At 42.0% G+C, this 23,049-nt stretch overlaps 1 long non-coding RNA gene across 1 annotated transcript in view; it reads right to left on the bottom strand.

The window, feature by feature from the left end:
* LOC141373748 (uncharacterized) overlaps positions 1 to 22,539 on the bottom strand; it is a 78,258-nt gene extending 55,719 nt beyond the window's left edge. Inside the window, exons 1-2 of the long non-coding RNA XR_012380065.1 lie at positions 22,283 to 22,539; positions 21,002 to 21,066 (exon numbers count right to left, since the gene is read on the bottom strand). This is a non-coding gene — a long non-coding RNA (uncharacterized lncRNA). The remainder of the gene's footprint in view (positions 1 to 21,001; positions 21,067 to 22,282) is intronic.
* Between the last annotated feature and the right edge of the window lie 510 nt (positions 22,540 to 23,049).

Below are 23,049 nucleotides of genomic sequence, written 5' to 3'. Positions count from 1 at the left end.
GCCCCCCCTTTTTAAATTTTATTTATTTAGTAGCGTGTTCTTAAATTACCTTGATTACATGTTCTATAGCAACATATGCAACCATTATTAAACTTACCAAGTCTTAAACTCACAAGGTTTAAGAATTTAACACAATTATTGTTTGATTTGGCAATACCCTTTCTAGACTTTAAAAAAAGAGGCTATTAAAACATTAATAAATTAATTTTTAAAGTAAAGCTGTTCAGTTAAACAAATAGGACCAGTAGTCATAAAGTAACTATATTTGTTTCCCACTGTCCTTTAAATCAGCCCTGTCTGGAGCTAGTTTTTCCCACTTCCTTTAATGAAAATTAGTGCAGCTCCCATAGCTTTTCTGGATACTCAAGCCACAGAAGATCCTCTGGTGACTCTAGTCCCCGAAACAGTCTCGGTTCATGAATAAACTATTCAATCCCTGACACCTGTCAAATTCTCCAACTATGCCTAATGTTAAGTTTTCTTCCCTTCTGCAGCTAAGCCTGATTCAGGCTGGACATCAACAATGGTGAAGGTGAGCGGGGGTGACCTCATCATTTACTCAACCAGCACTATGGTCCCCTCCCGACCGTACTCAACTCAGCTCCAGCCAAGGCTTCAGCAAGGAGGGGAGTGGGAAAGGAGGTAGGTAGGAGTAGCAATATAGTGTGAAACTGTCTTCCAGAAGACTTTCACGACTGACTTCTCTCTCTCATGGGCTCTTCAGTTGGATCTTGGGCCACAGAGGATCCTTACCTGCCAATTCTCACATCTTGAAGAAAGGATCTTCTTGGACTTGGAGCTTATACCTCCTCACTCAGTCTCTGCTATCTGGCTGTATTCCTCTAGTATCTTTTTGCCAAGGTCTCCTTATCCCTCCAGCTGGACCTTTGGGTTGGGATCTTGGACAATCCCACACCAGTTCTCACTCTCTAGTGGCCCACACTGGTTCCAGAGAAACCATCAGGCATTTGTCGCTCCACAAACCCTAAGTGTGAGGGCTGACCCCTACCCAGTAACCAGTATTCCCCATTCTGTCAAAGCAAGCAACCAATCAATGTCAGCCCCATTGAAGTATCTTTCCCTAGGCATGAGATGAACATAAACACCCCTTCCTCCTCTCCCTTTGGAATTGTAGAATATTTCCTAAACTTGCCCCAAAGTTCCTCCCCCTTTCCCCCAACTCTCCTATTACTCTCTCCAACAGCTCTTACAGACTAGAACAGCTAAGGGTTACAAAACCATTTCCCACACAACCCCTTCACGATTCCCAAGTTGGTAGTCTGGAACTCGGGAGTAGTTGGCACCTACTGTCCTGTGACCGGAGCCAGAACTGATTACATTTTTAACACCCTGTTCTTAATACTTTTGCAATATCTGTTGCAATAATTACAATTACATTGGAACGTAACAAAGCCAGGATTGGAAAATATGGTAGTAAGCATTCAGCTTATACTGTTTTAATGCAATATTTTTAGATGTAATATTGCGTGTACCAGTAAATCTAGAAGGAGGGAAAAATACATATTACATTTTTATACCAATGTTAATGTGCCCGAGAGTTCCTATCATGACACAAAATTCTAGTGGAGCTATTAAAAGTGGTGTATCCACATGGACAACTTCTATCTACAATTACCTCGTAACCGATGAAAATACTACATGTGCACACACGTATTTGTTTTTCATTATTATTCACATTCTTCCACAGAGCTCTACAGGACCACTTCAGAAGGATTCGCAGACCCCAACACGGTACTGAGTAAAGAATTTCCTCACCACCAGAGATTTGGGGAACATGCAACAACCACTCTAGCCGTTATGTGTTTTCACACACTTTTCCAATTTGTCTAGAAGTAGCTAAATGAGGTCTACAAGTAACTGCAAATAAAGGTGACCCCACAATTAATTATAATAACATTGCACAATTTGGTTCTCTATAAAATAAGCTAATATAAAGCTATTTGTTCCCTTCCATAGGTAACTTTATATTTGTAATATTTCGTTTCCTTCACTTCTGTTTTAAAGGAAAGAGAAAACATATGATAAGGGAAGAACCTATTCTATCCAAATTATGGCATGGCAATATTTACCCTGTCATTTCTCTCCATCTAACAAAGCAAACTACAGGATTCTGATACTTTTGGAACAAAACAGACTGTAGGAATAATTTGTTCCAGACTGCCTGTGTAAGTTTCTTGCAGCTGCTGTAACAAATGACCACACACTCCAGAGGCTTAAAACAAATGAAATTCTTTCTCTCACAGTTCTGGAGGCTGTCCAACTGAAATGAGTATCACTGGGCCAAAATCTCGGTGCTGGCAGGTCTGAGCTCCCTCCAGAGGCTCCGGGGCAAGTCCACACTTACTTCTTGCAGCTTCTGGAGGCTGCCAGCTCTCTTTAGCTCCTGGCTGTATCACTGAAGTCTCTCTCAACGATCACAGTGCCTCTTCCTCCTCTGTGTGAAAACCCGCTCTGCCTCCCTCTCATAAGGACACTCGTGATTACATTTAGCATCACACAGGATAACTTCCCTTCTCAAAATCCTTAATCTAATCACATCAAGACCTTTTTCCACTTAAGGTAACATTTATCGGTTCCTAGAGATTAGGACTTGATCTCTCTGGGGGCCATTGGTCAGACAACTACACTGTCTATTTTAGAAACAAGGAAACCAAGACCAAGAGAAGAGATGTTGTCCCCAAATCACGCACCTAGTTAGAGGTAAAATCAACACTGGAACATAAATTTCTTGATCCCCAGATGAGTGCAGCCCCCTTCATTACAATGGTTCTGTGATTTTCTTCTGTAGTTGTAAAATTACAAACTACGTGTGCGCACATGTATTTGTTTTTCAAAATTGGCATCATAATGTATATATTTTCTGGCATAAACTTCTTTCCATATCGATTATTATTCTTTCACTTCATTTTTAATCACTATGTACGATTTTGTTGCAGTAGGTCAGCAAAATACATATCTCACTATTCTCAAATTCCAAGAAATTTAGATTGTTTCAAGTTTGTTTATTTGTCTTTCCCACGAACATCTCTGTACCACGATGAATATACTTGCACATCTTTGCATGTATTTGCATCTTGTATGTATTTCTGATTGATTTCTAATGACAAAATCTTAGAAACACAATTGTAGGGGCGCCTGGGTGGCACAGTTGGTTAAGTGTCTTACTTTGGTACAGGTCATGATCTCAGGGTCATGGGATCGAGCCCCACATCGGGCTCCACGCTCAGTGGGGAGTCTGCTAGTCTCTCTCCCTCCGCCCCTCCCCCCCATTCCAGCGTGCTCTCACCCTTTCTAATATATAAATAAAATGTTTAAAAAAATGAAATACAATTGTACATGACAGAGTATGCATATTTTTGAGATTGTAAAACAAACTGCCCCTCAGAAAGAACAAATGTCAGAAGTGTTTATGACCCAATGTTCTTATCAACAACAAAGATTGGCATTCTTCTTAAATTTTATCTGGAAAATTAAAAATGGTATCCTACTGCTGTTCTAATTTGAGGCTGATGACTCTTTATCCATTCGTGTTTATTACTTGATGTATTGCCTACTCTCTCTCTTTCTCTTTCTTTTTTTTTTTTTTTTTGCCTTTTTTTCTATTGGGTTTTTTTTTTTTTTTTTTTTTTTTTTTGGCCTACTTTTCTAGTGGGATTTATCTTTTTGATATTGATTTTCTGAGCCTGAGCACAAGGTTCCGGACTTTCCACTTCAGCTTCAAACAAAACAGCTCAAATTTTTCCTGTTTCTTTATTGGGCTTCCACAAAATGTTCCATTTTTTTTCTAAAGGGTTCCTCTCAGAAACAAAACCCTAATCAAAGGCAGTCCACTTCTTTACAAAAGCCACTCAATGACTTTCACTTTCCTATCACCCTCCTTGTCTTGGTCTATAGTAGGAACTCCATAAATGTTGGTTGAATTAAGTCACTTGCCCAAGACACAACTGGTGAATGCTAAGCGGAGACTGGAACCTAGGTCCCCAGATTTCCAGCCCAGTGTTACTAATGCCACTGTCACACTGCTTACATTTTGTATGGCCGTAAGTTTTATAAGTATTTGCTGAATAATTGTGCTAATCTCCTGCTCCATAGAAAAATAGATGCATACTTCAAAAAAAATATTTTCAGTCCCATCGTCATGGTTGGCCATGGTTGGTGACCTTGGCTTGACTTAGGCTTGATTTGAGATGGGATAGAGGGTCCCCTAGGCAGCAGAATTTGGAGAGAAGTGGCTATGGCAATACCCAAGAGGATCCAACTCTCAAGAGTCTTTTTATAGAGAATCCTCTTTATCGTGTACTCTTGTTCTTTCAGTACAAAATTTTGCACCTCCAGAAGTCCCTTTTTCTAATGCAAATGCTCTGGGATAGGCCAGTTCCTTTGGTCCTTAAAAACCTTCAAAATGAATCAGAACAGTGCTTCAGATGACTATGCCTAACCTTTATCTAGAGCTCTCGCTAAAAAGCTCCTTCTGATTCAGTTGCTCTGGAGTGAGGCCTGGGTTTCTGCATTTCAAACAAGCTCCCCTGTGCCATGGTGCTACTGAGCTGAGTGGTCTATCTGAAATGAGCAAACAAGTCTCCAGAGAAGATCTAGAAGGAAGAGAACAGAGGCATAAATCTGATGGCAATGAGGCTTCTGCATGGGCTCCAGACTCAGAAAGGCCAGCCCTTGGGGGGTTCATACTGTAGGAGGTTCTAAAAATATTCTAGGAAGGGCCTGAATGTGCTCCTCAGGGGCAAAAACATCAGGACACCAAAAACTGTTTTGCTGGAAGCTGCCTCATTTGAAAAAATAATAATAATAATACAAAGTTGGGTTCATCAAAGGGAATGGATGAGTCTTACGATGAGCAATCTATATGCCTAGCACCCACCTGGGCATTGATGAGAGCCGAGTGCCCTGGTTTGTTTAATAAGACCCACTTAGGCTCCCTTGACTTTTTTTTTTTTTAAAGATTTTATTTATTTGAGAGAGAGAATGAGAGAGAGAGCACAAGAGGGGAGAGTGGGAGAGGGAGAAGCAGACTCCCCACCGAGCAGGGAGCCCGATGCGGGACTCGATGCGGGACTCGATCCCGGGACTCGATCCCGGGACTGGATCCCGGGACTCCAGAATCATGACCTGAGCCGAAGGCAGTCGCTTAACTAAATGAGCCACCCAGGCGCCCCGCAGGGTCCCTTGACTTTCAGGTTAACACCTCATGGGGGTGACTAACCGGTGAGCACACACACGGGAGCACGCACCTAGGCCCGTGGTGGCAGCAGTATCATCTGATTGGAGGTGACCTTCATCAAGGCTGGGGGACCGGCGCGTTGGCTAAGCGGGGTTTCAGTGAGACCTTCACAAAGCTCTGTAAGCAGTTTGCCTCAGAGCAGGCAATATTCAGCCTTCCTCCCTCTGTGGCGTTATGCAGGGGCTTAGAGCTTCATTAGCCCCAGCTTAATTTTTACCAGATCCCTGCTGAGCATAAACAGAAGCAATGTTTTTAATTGGCTATTTTTTTATATTTTGTACTTTTCCTTCTTCCTCCTTTTTTTTCTTTTTTTAATTTACACAAATACTACTGCACCAGGGAGATGAGTCATTCATTGGTGAAGTTTGAAGTGTTGTTGGTTAGGACATTTCTAAGGCATTATGGTAATAATGCTCTTCTCTTAAAAAAAAATAAATAAAAATCAATGAACATTGTTTAAAAGAACATCCTTCTCTTTTTAAACCTGATTTAGAAATATATAGAGATTTATTAATGATGGGGAATATCTTTGTATAACAAAATAAAGAAAAACTAGCTCTAAAATACTTTCCCCAACTGTTGCATATGTAAAATTATATCATTAATTTGCCAAATTAAGTATAAATTTAATTTCTAGAAATGACAGTTATGTATGCTGTGCTTATCTTGAAAACATCTTTTCTCTTATTGAAAAAAAAAAACCTGGATTATTTTCATTATTACTTGTCAGTCACAAGCTTGAGACAAACCCGAGCTAAACTCGTCTTTAACTTTTCAAGTTTGTTAGCACCAGTTTGCATTTCCAGAACCTGCTTTGAAGACCTGGTATCTGGTAATGGAGGTGTTTCAATTAGTCAGCACTCAGCCCTCCTCTTCCCAGAAAAACAAAATTTCTTGCAGGCGATCAGGGCATTCTACAGGGGTTTTTTCCTAGCTCTCATCTGCACTTCCCATGTTGAGAAGTTTTCCTACTCCTTTTCTACCACTGAAAAGTTAATGCTATTTTAAAATGTCCCCTGTCACAGCCCAGATTCTCCCGAGGAGCATATTCCTTTCCATAGAATGGGCATTTTTGCAACTTAATATCTTACATTTGATTACCATTGGTGCTTATTTAAGTGCTGTCTTGCTCATCTTGTTTATTACATATATGTATTAAAAACTAATAAAAGCAAAATAATACAAAAAATGAGCATTTCATTTTGGCATCCTCTCTGCTACAAAACCCTGCAGATGTTTGGCTGCCTGTGATATATTTTGGAGGATGGAATTTGCAACTGTTATAATTAAGCAATACCATTAAGTCACCCGAGAGTAAATTAGAAGCTAAACTGGTGCTGTGTGCTCAGGAACCCAAGATTATGGGCTGAGATCTCTATTCAGCAGATGAAGTCAGCTCCCTTCAAACTGATTCTGAAATAAAAGGTGTTATTTCTATTCCCCACCCCCAAAATACGTAAGCGTATTAAACATGTCCTTAATATTGATTTGGCATGCCAGTTATAATCTTAAATTGTAGGGGGAAAATGTTTTAGTAAATAGAGCTATTTCTATTTTGCTACTACTGTTTCAGTTGTAATGGGCAAGAGAAATGTGTAGGTCTGGATTATTTCCAGGGATTTGGCTGAGATCCACGGACTCAGTAGTGGTTTAAAAAAAAAAAAAAGGAAAGAAAGAGAAATCAAGAGAAAGGGGAAGAAAGGAGTCCTAGTACATCCTCTTGCAGTTAGAAATGATAAAGGTAATGTCACTTCTCGGGTTTTCCCTGCATAATAGCATCTGGAGAGAGATGATCAAATCCCAAAAACCGAAAATAGAAATTGTCAGTAATGTGAACAGGACATTGATACAACAGTTGTCACCAAAGGCAGCTTACGCAACCTAAAATCCAATTTATTTAGAATATTAACAATTACAAACATGTTAACTAATTACCTACTAAAATTAAACATATAATCTCAAACATACCACCATACTAAAAAGTCCTCTTTGACAACAATTTCAGTTGCCCAAACTATGACATAATGGTCTGGACCCTTGTTATTAACTCCTCCCAGTGTGGTGTTTAGAAGTAGCCCCTCGCTCCTCAAGGTACGGTCTTTGAAAGAGTATTATGAGCATGGTCTGGGAGTTTGCCGGAAATGCAGAATCTTAGGCCCACCCAAGGCCCTACTGTATCAGAATCTATGCTTTACCAAGATGCCCAGCTGATTCATTCACATATTTATGTTTGAGGACCACCAATCCAAGACCCCTTGGCTTCCTGTTTTCAGACACCCAGGCAGCCCAATTCACAAAGCCTCTTAGTCCCAGGACAATTTGCATCCTTTCTCTATCTTCCCACTTATGAATCACTGCTGTGGCTCTCGCAGTTTGGCTGATCTCCCAAAAAACACATTCTGTTGTGGCAGCTTCCAGGAATCCTTCACAGATACCACTGGTCTTGAGGATTGAATCCCCGCTCTTCTTTCCAGAAGAGCTGCTTTCACTGAGCTCCTCACAGAAACAACGACAAGATATTGATGCTATACGTGTTCAGTTTAGTCCTTAGACGGATCTTTCTGCACCTGAAATGCTGTCAGGATGGATCCCTTTTCTCCCCATCCCTGACATATGTCTTCCCGTGATCTCACAACCTGCTGCAACTTGGCAGCCCAAGTTGATGAAGTTTTCTGTTCTCCCAGTTTTTCTTCTCGATACTACTCTGCTTTTCTTCTTCGTCTGTCTGGACTGAACTGGTTTTCATCTGATATTCTTTATGCAAAAGAGAAACTCTTTTAGAGTGCCATTTGTCCTTTGTATACCTGGTCCATGGGGAGTGTGTTCTCCAGAATGATTCCATAGGCCTTCTTCCGTGGCCTTCTCAGGCTCCCGCTCTTTGACCCTATCCCATCAATGGGATAGAACACTGGTTGCCGTTCTCTGTGATTTTGGTGGAAGACTGCAAAGGACATCAATACATGAGGGCATAGACCCTCTAGTGATCTTTAAGAAGAAGAAAAAACACAAACACAAACCTAGGTACACGAGGTCCATAGCATCAAATTTACTCAGATACGAAATGATTTAATTACAGCAAAGTTCAGTGAATCACTATGGTAACTCATATATCAACCAAAAGGCTGAGGTCTGCTTTGTGCTCAAGGCAACCTCTGTAGATTCTTCTCCTCCCCAAAATATACTCGCTTGTCAGCTGCCTCCATGATTATGTTCAATCTAAGACATGCTACATAGGGTTTGCTTTTATTTCTACTTGGCAATTTCAGTATTGCTATGACTTCCACGATCTCTAGATCATGAATCACTTGAGCAAATAATGAGCCAATAAGCTCAAATCCAAGGGAAATTTCTGCAAAGCTGTCTTTTAACTTATTTTCACACTGAGTGGAGTGTTTCTTGTCATAGAATAATAATCTGAGAAACAAATTCTGGCGAGATCCACTACTTGGTTTCAAATAGCGTATTATTTTAGTATGTTAGAATAAACATTCCTTTATTCAACCCATATCTTTTCAGCACCGACTATATGCAAGGAACAAAAGAACAAAGGAACAACTCTTACAGCTAAATGATCTTTTTCTTATTTCTTCTCAAACCTAACACAAAGGCCTCCCGGCTAATTGAAAGGTCTCCATGGCTCTCCCTATTTCTAAACTCTTCCATCAGCCCAGGGAGAACCATAAATTCAGAAGAGGCCTTGAATGCTTTTCAGCTCCCCACGGAGGCACTCTCCCAAGCACCTAGAAGAGGGAGCAATTGGTGGCAAATCAAACATAATTTTAGTTAATATGTTTCTTAGTCATCTCAGTTTAATTTTTGTCCTCCCCCCACATGGACCATTTTTCACACGACTTCCAATGGTAACAATTTCCCAGCCTCTTGAAACTCTATGTGCTTAGCACTGTGGGACCTAATCAGGTTTTCTGAACAGCTCCACGCTGTGCTCTCAGCACTCTGGGACAGTGCAAGACAACTCTAAAATAAACTAGGGGGAAATAGGTTTTTCCTTCCCGATTCCCAAGCAGCTAGTTGGTTCCCAACACGTTTGCTTCTGATATAGCAGTCGGTCATAAAACCTTTGGATCCTACTGAGAATCACTGCCCCCGCTATGCATCCCAAGGTGCTGGAAGACTTCTGGTACCAGCCAAGGACATGTGCCAAAGGAGAGGCCACTCAAGAGAACAAGTCTCCATGCTGAACGCTGGATTTATAAGTCATTGGCCGAGGAGAGAGATGGACGTGAGCAAATAAAATCTCACTGGGATGAAAGTTCTCCCAGTTTCAGCTACCTGCTCCAATTTGGACTGTTCTCCAGTTGCGATGTTTTTTAACTTGAAGAACTCTTTATTTGCCTAAAATGTTCCATAGTAAATTCCTCTCTTTTGCAGATGGTAAGGTTTTGTTTTTGTTTCCAGAGTCTTTCTTTCTTAAGTTTCTCTGGAGCTTCACACAACCTCTTTTAGGAGACACCATAAGAAAAAAAAACACTACAGAATTATAAAGTTCAGACAAATGCTGTCCGATTCTCAAACTGCAAACAAGATTCAGCTATCACTACCTAGAAAAACCAACCCCATTAATAATAACATGATGCTTCTGATACATTCCCTACTTTCTACTTTGTAAATGAGTCATCCGTCACCCCTCAGGGTTGGCGAGAAGAGAACTGGAGCCCCAGGTAATATTTTTGGCAACCCCTCCCTAAAACAACAAAGCCAGTCCCCCACTGCTCGCTCTTCTCCATTCCTCAGGTCGTCCCCATCTCTCTAATTGGTATTCATCCAACACAGAAGAGTAGCTATCAGTACTTGATGATTAACAGCCTTGTGAGACCTTGTGCTAGCAGCAAGAGTTGGCTCTGGTATCCACCATTTAAAAGGGACGCTTGAATGTGAGATTCTTGTTTCAAAGAGGTACAGATGGATGGCCTTGTGTTTCCACTATCAGAATTTGTCATAGAAGCAAGAGATGTGCAGTGGAGGATGGCCACTGAAATCCCTCTCCAACACTGTGATCCCTCCCAATGTTGCTATATACGAGGGCACTTTCCAATCTTGATCTTGATTCTACATTGCCCAAACATAAATAAATCACTTGACTGTTTAGTGTTGATACCCCTTTGTGTTTCAAAGGGCCTTATGATCTTCATTCACTTTTCCCCACGTTGATCTCTGTGCTGCCTGGCCCCTCTGACCCCCAGGACCACAAACAAATTCAGGACCCCGGACTCCCTATGTTGCACCAACTTCACGGAGTCACGGGAAATTGGGTATTCATCTATATTTATAGACTTACTAGGGAGTAACCCAGAGTTACATGCAGACTTCAACTTCTATTCTGAATGATCCTAAAGACCTCTAGTTGCAAAGAATTTCGCATGTCAAGATTATGATCCCACCATATGGGGCTCTTTGCTTTGCTGTGGAATTGGCCACGGGATTTCAGAAACATGTTTGGGGTCTCTTGGAACTACCAAGACTGTTTGGACTGCACCAGATTTTATAAGCCATGGAGCAAATGTAAATACTTCTGGATGCTGGTACACATTTTATAAATAATTCTGGCAGCGTTTTAATTCTCCAGGACTTCAGGGGTTTGTTATATTCCATTTTTCATTATTTGTTCATTTCCATGTGGCCTTATTTCTGCAAACACGATTTCTTGAAAAATGGAATTAGGTCCAGATTTAGCAAATACAAAAGGATGATTTGTAACATTTCTCTCATAAACTGGATCCAAGCAAAGGCAAAATGAACTCATTTATACTTAGTGAAACATAATTGTCAATTTACACATAAAAGTTGAAGGGGAAATTGATATTTTAAATTTCGCCAGTCTCTATAGTTGCTATCCTAACCTCAGGGTGACCAGGCCTTTCTCTCTTGGTCAGTTTTATGCCCACGATCCCAAAGGGCCCGTATACTGGACTAGGGGAAGCACTGACTAAGTGGCCCCAGTGACCAGTTCCGCTCAGTAGAACTATTTCTTTTTCAAGTGCTTCATACTCACTGCCCTGCGTTGGTTCCACAGAGAGATTCAAAGAGAAAAGAAATGGCTAATGTTAAGGAAAAAGTCCTGAGCTGCTCACATGAGGACGCTCCCCCTGCCTGAAGTAGTCTTCAAGCAGGCATCATCATGACCTCACGCCCTCACCTCTCTGAGCTCACTCAGCTGCCACCTTCTTAGGGAGGATTTCCCTGACTGCCTATTTAAAACTGAAACCCCTGCACCCCCAGGCCCCCATCCTCCCTCTCTGCTTGCTTGTTCTCCAGAGCCACTGTGTGCATGCACACACAAACACACACTGACACACACCCACCAGGATGCAGGCGCCATGAGGAAAGAGATTTTATTTTTGTCTTTTTTGTTTACTCCTGTGTCCCTAGTTCCTAGAATAGTACGTAGCACAAGAGAGACACTTCAGTAAATATTTACTGAATCACCAAATGAATGCAAATCCATAAACAACATGCATGTAAACACATTCTCAACCACCTTATCAGTGTATAGTCCACACTCCCATATTCATACCTGCCCTCGACTTTGCCTTATTGGGACAGAGCCTATGCTTGATAGTCCCTTTAACCTGCTTTCATCTCTAGAAAGGTTGGAAGTAGGAGAAAAGGCATTTCCTCAACTGTACACTTTACTGCAAGTAAACAGTCAAGCTTCTAAATGATGAGCCCATGCCTTTATGTCTCCAACAGGCTCGCTCTTCAACTCCTGCAGTCTCAATTCTGACCCCGCTCAGCCACACAAGAGTGCTGAAATTCTTCCTGCTCAATCGCTACATCCAAGTGGACAAGTTCTCATGTCTCTCCCTCTCTCCTTCCCCTTCCTCCTTCCCTTCCTCCTTTCTTTCTTCCCTTCCTTCCTTTCTTCCTCCCTCCCTCCCTCCTGCCCTTCTTTCCTTCCTTTCCCTCTCTTCTCTCCCTGCCAGCAAGCCACATTGCTGGGACTGACTGCCCCTTTCATTTGAGAGTTGACTTAGCTGTCTCCATTCTCCGGCTGCTCTTCAGCAAGCTGCCAGGGCTTATGCATTAGATGCTGGGGTGTTCGGGGCTCGACCTACCATTTACAACTGGTAATTCCCCCTATACCTGTCTCCAGCTCAGGTCTTGCCTCCAAATTTCACACTGTGATTTCTACTCATTTGCTTATGTCCACTCGATGTTTCACAGCCCCTCAAACTCCACGTGCCCGGAACTGATCTGCTCATTTCCTTGTTCTCTTTCACCGAAAGGCATCACCAGCTGCCCAGTCAACTGAATTAAAAACCTTGGACCTTCCTCTTACCCTCAAAATACTTCCACGTGACAGCAGTCAGCAAACCAGAGTAGGAAGCAGAAGCTTTGAGGCAAAGCAAACCTGGGCTCAAATAGGGACTCTCTGTGACCTTGGGCAAATGACTTAAACTCTCTGAGCCTTAACTTTCTTAAATGTAAAATGGAGACATCTGTCATCTAATAACAATGCTTATCTTTAAGAATTGTCATAAGGGCTCATTTAGTCACTCTACAGAAAGAAATGTATTAGGTGCGGGGCGCCTGGGTGGCTCAGTCAGTTAAGCGTCTGCCTTCGGCTCAGGTCATGATCCCACAGTCCTGGGATCAAGCCCCACATCGGGCTCCCTGCTCAGCAGGGAGCCTGCTTCTCCCCCGCCTCCTTCTCCCCTGCCTGCCTGCTGTTCCCCTTGCTTGTGCTTGCGCTCTGGCTCTCTCCGTGTCAAATAAATAAATACAATATTTTTTTTAATTTTATTTATTTATCAGAGAGAGAGAGACAAAGGCAGGCAGAGGGAGAGGCAGGCTCCTTGCTTAGCAAGGAGCCTGATGTGGGACTCGATCCCAGGACGCCGGGATCATGACCTGAGCCGAAGGCAGAGGCTTAACTGACTGAGCCACCCAGGTGCCCCTAAATAAATACAATCTTAAAAAAGAAATGTATCCGGTGCTATTCTAGGCATTACGGTTCAACAGCGAACAAATTAAGTTGCCTACTCTCTGGACCACATGCTGTAGCAGATTATGAGCTACGTAGGTAAAACATCTTAACCTGAATCTAACAGAGTCCGGAACACAGTAGGTGCTCAATAACTGGAAGCTCTTTTCATTATTATCCCAGTCACTAAGATCTGTTAAATTTACACTATTGATATCTATTAAACCCATACCAACCTTCTTCCTCCCCGCCCTCAGTTCAGGCCCTTATCACTCCATGCCTGACTGATTTGTTGGAATTTCTCTCCTTCTGCCATAGAAGGGATGTCTGTGCCCTCCCTGCCCCTTCCCAGCCCAGAACTCCTATGTTGAAATGATGAGGGTGGAGCCCTCATGAATGGCATTAGTGTCCTTATAAAAGAGACCCCAGGGAGCTCCCTCACCCCTTCTACCATATAAGGACACAGCAAGAAGACAGCCATCTCTGAGCCAGGAAGCAGGCTCTCACCAGCTATAAAATCTTCTGGCACCTTGGTTTTGGACTTCCCAATCCCCAGAGCTATGAGAAATAAATTTTGGTTGTTTATAAGACATCTAATCTATGATATTCCATTATAGAAGCCTGAACTGAGACATCTTCTAAAAGGTTTCCCTACTACCATTCATTCAGCATTCATGCAACAAATACTTAAGCTCCTACTCTGTGCTAACTAGCTAAGTAGTATTCTAGAATCTGACAGTATAACAGTAAAAAAAAAAAAAAATAGACCCACCTGCTCCCAAAAATCCCTCCCTCATGGAAGTTATATGCTAGTGGGTCTTACCTCACTTTGGTTCATTCTCCGTAACAATGTCAGAAGGCTGTTCCCAGCTCTACACTCATTCTTCAGGCTGGAGCCGAAATGCCACATGCTCAGGAGAGCTTTTCTGCACCTTACAGACAGGGTTGGGTGCCCAGGTCATATGTCTTCACAGTGTCCTGCCTCTCTTCATTATGGTCCTCATTACTCTTGAAACTGCTTAAGGATGAAATTCAAACTCTTCACCGAGATATAATAGATGACTTTTACTGCTGGCGGATCCAGCCCCTGTGCTCACACTTCCCATGTGCCCCGTTCATCACCATAGCAGCTTACCAGAAATTCCCCCAGTGCATGGCATGCTCTCAGTTCTCTGGGCCTTTGCTCATAACAGGAGCTGGCATTGCTTGAGGCCTGGTAGAGGTCAAACATGGTACCAGGCACTTCTAATATACAATCTCATTTAGCCCTCAAAACAACCTAACTAGTCAGAACTTTTAAAAAAAAAAAAAGATTTTATTTATTTATTTGAGAAAGAGAGTACAAGCAGGGGGAGATGCAGAGGGAGAAGCAGGCTCCCCGCTGAGCAGGGAGCCCCATGCAGGACTCGATTCCAGGACCCTGGGATCATGACCTGAGCTGAAGGCAGACGCTTAACCGACTGAGCCACCCAGGCATCCCAAGCATCCAAGTCTTGATCTCAGCTCAGGTCTTGATCTCAGGGTTCAAGCCCCGTGTCAGGCTCCATGCTGGGCGTGGAGCCTACTTTAAAAACAAAACAAAACAATGTAACTTATTCATCTATAGACCCTAGTGCCTGGAGCTTCTAGTGCTCAATAAGTTTGTTGGATAAAATTGAGCTAACATGGTGCTTTAATGTCACAAAACCGTATGAGACAGATTACTTGCTCCATTCTACACACGTAAAAACATGAGGCTCAGAGGAGTGATGTGCATCTCCCCTGTTCATAGTGTCTTGAGTGAGCCAGAGTGGGAACTAGGTCACCATGGGCTGGTGCCAGAGCTGGATAATTTGGTTAAAAGAGGCTAAGAGTGAAGTGAGTTTGAATCCAGGTTTTGAAGAATGCTGGGAGTCAAGAGAGGAACAAGACAGAAAAAATAGGATGTTTGGAAGTTCGTGGACATAAACCAAGCAAGGAGGATTCTAGATAATTCCCACAAAACAAAAGAGCTGTTCACATAGCCAAGATTTACATTTACCGGCTGCTGGGTGTAATTGGTCTGAAAATGTTGAGGCTAGGACTCCAAGCTGAGGTCCTCTCCCACTAAGTCAAATGCTGTTAACATTGGTTTTTATGGTATAAAGCTCTTAGTCTCCTTAATCCATTTTGTGGGTTGTAGATGTCATTCCCATCTAACATTTAATAACTTCCCTTGTGTAGCTCAAATGTGGAAGGTGGTTAGGAATCAGGAATATGTACTGAAATAATTTACCTCCACTTTTATGTTAATAGGAAAAGGGCAGGGGAAGAAGAAAAGAATTAGGGGGTCTACGGCACCTTGTGTCAGGGCCATCCACTGCTGCCTAGTCTCGCCAGGGACAGAGGCTCATCATTCTGAAAGAGCAACTGAAGACCTAGCTGCTCAAGTCAGGTGCAATGTGCCTTCCAAGAAGGCACTAATGCAACGGGCAAGAAAACTGCCTTCCAGAAAGGGGAAGTTCTGGAGAGAAATGACCCTATGGCTCCTGAGAGAAGGTAAAAATGATTCACGAGAGGGGAAACAGGAGTAAATATGACACGATGACAATATTTGGGTCTACTAATAATATGACTTAGAGGACTTTTTTATGATTCTTGTTTTGGGAGAACTATTTTAAAATCCTTCACTGGCCGAGGCAGACCTGGGACTGTTAGCTGGACCGATTAATTCTACATCTGTTCTAACACAAATAGCCAACAGGCATATTATTTCCACATTCCTAAAGGTTGGTGAATAGCAGTGGAATTAATTCTTGAGTACATATGAAAACATGCTCTCCTCCTATTTATATCCCATCATGTTTTTCTTCTTAGAGATGACACACAAGCGGAGCTTCCATTCACAGTCCCTGATTCCTTACTAAGGTAACTGGATCCTTTCAAAAATTGGAACTTTTTTAAAAGGTTTTGGAGTTTCTGTTATATGAATGCTACAAAAACTGTGAAATTCATCAAAACCGTGATCCTGGATTTGATTCCGGTAAGCTCCTAATAATAACTATAACAAAGTATTTGTTAATGTTTGGTTCTTCTCATGGGGTTTACTCCTGAGAGTAGGTTCTCCAACCAAGTCTAACCCAACTGGGGGAAGGGGGCATATATATCTGTTAAGTATTACATTTCATTAGTTACTGTAGTGTAGAATTGAACACTATTCAAATAGCAAGCATAGAAAAATATCACTGGAATCCTAGGCCTTCGGAGAATATAAAAATGAATTAATAATAGTCCTTGCCCCCTGGAAGTTTACAATCTAGCAAGAGGATAAGACAGTAGGCTTACATAAGAGAGCTTCAAAGAAAATACAGTGTGGATTCAAAAGAAAAGCATGGGTTGAGTGAGAGACAGGGGCTGCCACATTTGAGGTTCCTGAAACATGTTAGCAAGAATATACCAAGGCAATGAAGAGGAATAGAAAGGTGCGGAGCGGGAGACATCTAAGAGGACAGGAAAGTGTGGGATACTCCCACCCCATTGCCCTTGGTTCTGAACACTGATCTGTAAGAACTGCATGACTTCTCTTTTTCTGAAAAAACCAAATTGATTATTAAAACTGCACCAGAGACTTTTTAAATTTTGTTCTGTTTTAATCATCACGGCTGTTGATCACCAATCAGTAAGCAAATTCTTGATGTTATCTGGGCATAACAATCAAAAGAATCTGAATAAATCAAGCTAATTTAATGGCTAATGTGAATACGCCAGATCTTCTATTCATGATTAATTCTGTTATTTGCCAGTTGATCCCAAAGTTGCAGTCTTTGGCAATGAATAGACAATGTGTAAGAAGACCTCAAAATTAGAACTTGCCCCTCAGTCCATGCAAACATGGTGTTATATAAGACTGCTGCCTCAACTTTTGCAACAGATGATCCAGCAACCACTCCCTTGAGAATCATCTGGAGTATTTATTTATGAAGTTACATCACTCAGTGTTCATCTTTCTTCTCCCACCGATATATCTTTCCTTTGGAAATGTGCAGAGAAAAAGCAAGCATAATATAATATACATGATAATAATGCAGCAGAACTAACTGTAAGCAAGGAAAGGGGTTTCATGTAGCACAAGAGATAGAAGGGCTTTACACTTGAACTCAGACATGCTCAAGTGATAACCTGCTCTAACTCTCTGTATTGCCCTGCCTGTAAAATGGGGCTAATTCAACTCACCTAGATAACTCACAGACATGACAGGAAGATTAATTATTCAGGGTTCACTGAGTGCTTTCAACATGAAAAGCACGATGTATGTCACAAACAGAGGGCTGTGACTTCAGGGGAGACAATAAACAGCAAGCACAGATGAACTTTTAAAAAAACAAAGGCCCTATTCTCATGTAAATACTCAGTAATAAAAGCTATGGAAAGAAAGCCACAAGAAATATAAAATATAAACAGAATATTTTCCATGAGGAGTCAGCAGATTTTATCAAGTTAATAAATTATTACAATAGAGTATATAAAATCAAACTCCTGCAGAATCAAACCAGAGAATATAATGCGTGGCTGCTGGGATTATCTGGTGGGAAAGATCTCATTGATTTTTGTAGAGCATTGGATCTGGGAGATTTTTAAATTAGGCAAGGATGATGACCCAGTTTGGGTGGGAAAAGCTTAGAGGTTCCCAAGGAAGAATACAGCCTAAGAAGAAATCTCTGGAGGTAGTTATTTTTAACTTTTCAGACCGGCTTGACATGAAGAAAATTCTGAAAACTGAATGCAAAGAGTAAACATTTTAAGAACTTTGTTATCATTTCTCATTGTTGTGACCCTAGCAAATAATTTAAAAGAACAGGCAAAGTTTATTTACAATTAAATAGGGATTTGAGGAAAATAAAATTGAGCTTGCTTTTTTATATTTACCAGTATATGAGGAAACAAAGTTGGGTGAATTTTCTCTTGGACTGTGACTCGACTAAGAAATCCTTGCACAAAATAAAGATCATAAGCATCAAATACAAAATGTATTAGAGGTAAGAGTGCCACTTAAAAATCAGTGGAAACATTATAGAAGAACTAAGAACATTTTTTTAAATTATATGCCACTTAGCTATTGCCAAAACAATGCTGCATAAGAATCATTAAAAACTAGTGACATGCAACAAAAGCACTCATTCTAATGTTTCTTTGAATCATTTGGTGTGGTTCTGCCTCACACACGACACTGGATCTGCTCCTCATGTCTCTCATCCTCCTTGAACCAGTCAGCTAGCCAGGGCATGCTCACCTCATACTTCTAGACCCACAATTAAAACTTCCTTCCGTAAGCCAATGCAAGGAATACTGACAAGCTCAAAGTCAAGGAGCAGGGAGGTACACTCCATCCAGGTCATGAGGATCCAGCAAGGATGTGAATGCAAGGAAGGGTGAAGAGTAAGCCCAAGAATTCCAAACGCATTTTGTTCCAAAATTACATATCAAAAAAACAAAAACAAAAAACACTAAACCTCTGGAAAAATGGTCCAGAGATAGAGATCAAGATGTATCTGAGATACAGAAACAGAAGCTTTTAACAAAACCTTTGTAATAACAATGACGTTTTTAATTTCCTTTCCATCTATGTGTATATTTTCATAGTATGCATATACATATTATGCATATGAAAATGCATAATATGCTGACATTAATCTATTCTCTTCTTACTGATAAAATGATCTAAGAAATTTTTCTTTTTAAAGAATTTTTAAATGGCCCTATAATATGGAGAGCTTAGCTCCTTTGAAAGGCATTCCCCACACTGAAAGGTTTTGATTCATTTCTGCATATCACAAGTAAACTCTCAAAAGGCTTTCTACCAAGTGACCATCTCCAACCACAGAGGTGAATTCCATCTCCATGAATTTGGGTAGAGTTTCAAACTAATGAAGAGTGACGGCAGCAGCCCCAGGATTTCCATACCACCTTCATCATCTCAAGAAAATGTGTAACGGAACCTCAGGAAAGTTAACTACTAAACATACTTCGAACTCAACCACCCAGAGAATATTTCCCATCTGCAATATCAACTGTCCTGGTGTAAGTTTCTTTTTTACCACCATGATTATTAAAAATAACTTCTTAAAACATAACTTTAACTGACAGTGCACCTGGCGATCCCGCGGTTCTCTTATTTCAACAAGTGTTTGGACAGAATAGACCCAGGAATGCCCTTTCTACCAGCCTCCAACCACCTTCCAACCTTTTTCCCGGTCGCAACCTTCAGAACCATCTCCTCTGCCACCCTCTGCCGCTGGGACCAGCCAACATCCTACTTGGGGCTTAGCTCATTACCGATCAACCATGAGCCCCCAGATCCGTCAGAATTATCCCACCGAGGTAGAGGCCGCGGGCAACCGCCTGCTCAGCGTGCATCTGCGGACCTCCTACACCTACCTCCCTCTGGACTTCTACTTCGAGCCGGACGACGTGGCTCCGGAGGCCCTGGGCCATTCCGCCAGTTGGCTGAGAAGCGCGAGGGCGCCCGAGTGTCTCTTGAATGCAAAACCAGCAAGTCGGCCGCGCCCTCTTCCAAAGGTGTAAAAGCTGTCCCAAGATGAGTGGGTAAAATACTGGATGCCGTGCAAGCCGCCCTGGTTCTGGACAAGAATCTGAACCAGGCGCGTCTGGATCTGCGCGCCCTGGGGGCTGCCTGCGCGCACCCCGCGCTCTGGGACTTCCCGGAGAGCCACTTTCTGGATGAGCAGGTGAAACTTACCGAGGAGATCGACCACCTGACTCACTTCCGCAGGCTGGCACGTCTAGGAGCCCCGCGGCCTTTGAAGGCCCTTCTGCCATCCCCCTGGTGCCCAGGCTTGTGCCTGAGACTCTCCCTGCAGCCACTAGGCAGCTTTTCAACCACCCTGGAAACAAAGCTTTTTGCAGCAAAAATAAAAAAAAATGTGTGTGTGTGTGTACAAATATATATACATATATACCTATACATATATATTTATATTTTACATATATGCAAAACTTTAACCAGATAGAAATATTGATAATGTTCTGTGTTGGTAAAGAATTAAACAGTATTGGGACACCTGGGTGGCTCAATCGGTTAAGCGGCTGCCTCCGGCTCAGGTCATTATCCCAGAATCCTGGGATCGAGCCCCATGTCCGGCTCCCCAGCTCAGTGGGAAGTCTGCTTCTCCCTCTCCCTCTGCTTGCTGCTCCTCCTGCTTGTGCTCTCTCTAATTAACTAATTAATTAATTAATTAAAAAAGAAGCAGTATTTACACTGTTTACTGCGGAGTAAATTCAGGCAAATTTCTCGAAGGCAGTCTGGCCATGTATATCAGAGAGTTAACTGGTATGTGAGACTATCATACCCTTTGACCCAATAATCCCTCTTCTAGGAATTTATCTAAAGTAATTAAGTACAAAAAGAAGTGCACATAAGATGTTCATTGTTCTATTATTTATAATAAAAAAGTAGAATCTATTTAGATTCTCATTAATGGAAAATTTGTTCAATACCATGGAATATTAGGTGGCTATGAAAAAAAGCTACACTGATCATGTAAAAACACACAAGATATATTATTGACTGAAAAGTATTAGGTTAAAGATCAGAATATTGTGTATAATATATATATAAAATATATATTTATACATATATAATGGAAATACCACATGTGCTTATGTAAGAAAAGCTATATACTAAACTGTTAACAATGATTATCTCTGGGGAGAAAGGGCTTTTTGGTAGAATGAGGGGATGGTTACTTTTGTTTTCCTTCTTACCCTCCTACAATTTTCGATTTATAAAGAACATGTATTACTTTCATTTTTTCAACAAAGAATACCTTTTCAACTATTTTCTGTCTTCAAAAATCCTTTTCAACTGTTTTCACTTTGTCCTCCATACCACCTGTACACAATAAAACCCCACCAAAATCTCACATATGCAGAAACCAAAATATTTATTAATATGTATTATTATAAAGTTAATGAAAGTTTGGGGGAGCCTATGGAGCTAGCTACCAGTAGTCCTGGGGCAGGTGCTGGATCCGAACGAACATGGTTTGGCTGAGGTCTGCTTTGTCTATCAGTTGCAATGTCTACTCTGATTTAAATATCAATAGGGACAACTCTGGGCTCATAACTGGCTGAGATTTCAAAGGCAGTGCCAACAACCCAGTTATCTCCTTGTTAATTGGTACCCATTTCACAACCGTGGAAGTAAGTCTAAGAGACTACTGAGATGTGGCAACACATTTTGCCTCCCTGCTTCCAAAGATGGGCTTACATGCTACTCTCTTCACCAGGCCTCGATCCAATCCACAGCCACCGTCTTACCCCCAGTATAAGAAACTTAGCCTGCCCCTATTTGAGAATGGGGCTGAGTGAGAACAAGAGCCATAGCCAACCACTCTATCTGATTTTACTTATTGTGGGTGCCTTGTTGCAAGGCACCTCATACGCTTTACCATATATACTTTTAAATCATCAGTCTCTACCAGATTGCTTTCATGCATTTTTTCCATGCTTTCTCTATACCATTCCCTTCCACATTCCCCCAGGGAGATTTTTTTCCCCCACTGGCCCTTCAGGAGGCAGTTCAAATGCAGTCCCGTTTATGTGAAGCCATAGAAATTCCTGTCCTCAACTCAGAAAATGCTTCACTCTCTTCTCTGATCTTACCCACTACTTTGTACTTCTGTCGATGCACTGTGAACACAGGCTTGCCCTGTAATTTGTTGTGTACATCTCTGCCTTCCCAAAAGGTAGTACGAGCTTTCAAAAACTCTCTCACCATCGTCCTCATGCTTTACTTACACTTTTCTGCCTGCACTATACTTAGCCAGCAAAATGTCAACACTGGGTTAAGCCAACCCCCTGCCTTTTGCACCCCTACACCGAGACTGCTGAAGAATATAAGTAACATTGCAAAGTGCTGTCGCTACTCCGTGTCTCCAACAGTAACTGGACCCTGAGTACTGCCCAGGGCAGCCCCTCTCCCATGGCTTACACATAGCAGTCCCTCAAAATCTTCCCACCCTACTCGAGCTGTCTGCGCCCACCAGATTCCTCCCCACCCTCAGCAGGTAATTTGGATTACTATTATAAAGAGAGAGACTACTCACCAGGAACTGCCTCAAACTCTTCTCCACTTCCATCTCTCCCCAATTTATGCCTATGTATGTAGCCATCGGATGCTATTGGTGCACCACTCAGATCCCCTTTATAAAGTGGCAGGTGTTCTTGTCCCTCAGCCGTTCCGCAGGCTGTTTAAAATTCTTAGCTACTGCCTTCCCTGGAGAATTGCCCTCAGCCAGACAGAACCCATATAGTCTGGAAGATTATGCCCCGCTCCTCTGACGAGCAGACCTCAACCAATGAATGATTGACACAGGAGGAAAAGGCCAGTCTGGGCCTCAAGGTGAGTAACCTGGGTGCAGTTTATGATGCTGCCCCTCCCTCTATGATCACAGATGATGTTAGTTTCCAGTCAAGATCACACTCTTGACTATCCTATCATACGTCTCCCATTCCTTCTCCTGAGAGCACCCCCCCAACCCACACTCAACTTGAAAGAGAATCCCTGTCCCAGGCTCTGCTCCTAGAGAACCCAACCGAGGACACATCCTCATCCCTATCTCCTTTCCTCCTGGCAGTGTGGAAAAGGTGACTCTCTCCTGTCCAAGGCCAATGTGCTCTGGTCCCTGCCCTCTCCTTCCTTCTCACAGACTGTCCTGTCATCAGCTCCCTCTCTTTACTGGAGCTTCCAATTCTCCCCTCTTCGTGGCATCTTTCCCATATGAATATATTCAAGATCGTTCTTTCTTACAACTAAACTAAACAAAAAACTCCATCAACTATCTCCCTCTTATTTTCTTTCCAGTCTTTATAG

This window comes from Callorhinus ursinus, unplaced genomic scaffold (assembly GCF_003265705.2).
Source record: "Callorhinus ursinus isolate GAN/ISIS: 27379988/994484 unplaced genomic scaffold, GSC_fseal_2.0 scaffold11, whole genome shotgun sequence".
NCBI classification, from domain to species: domain Eukaryota; kingdom Metazoa; phylum Chordata; class Mammalia; order Carnivora; family Otariidae; genus Callorhinus; species Callorhinus ursinus.
The sequence above is the reverse complement of the archived record's forward strand: the minus strand, read 5'-3'. Positions and strand labels throughout refer to the sequence as shown.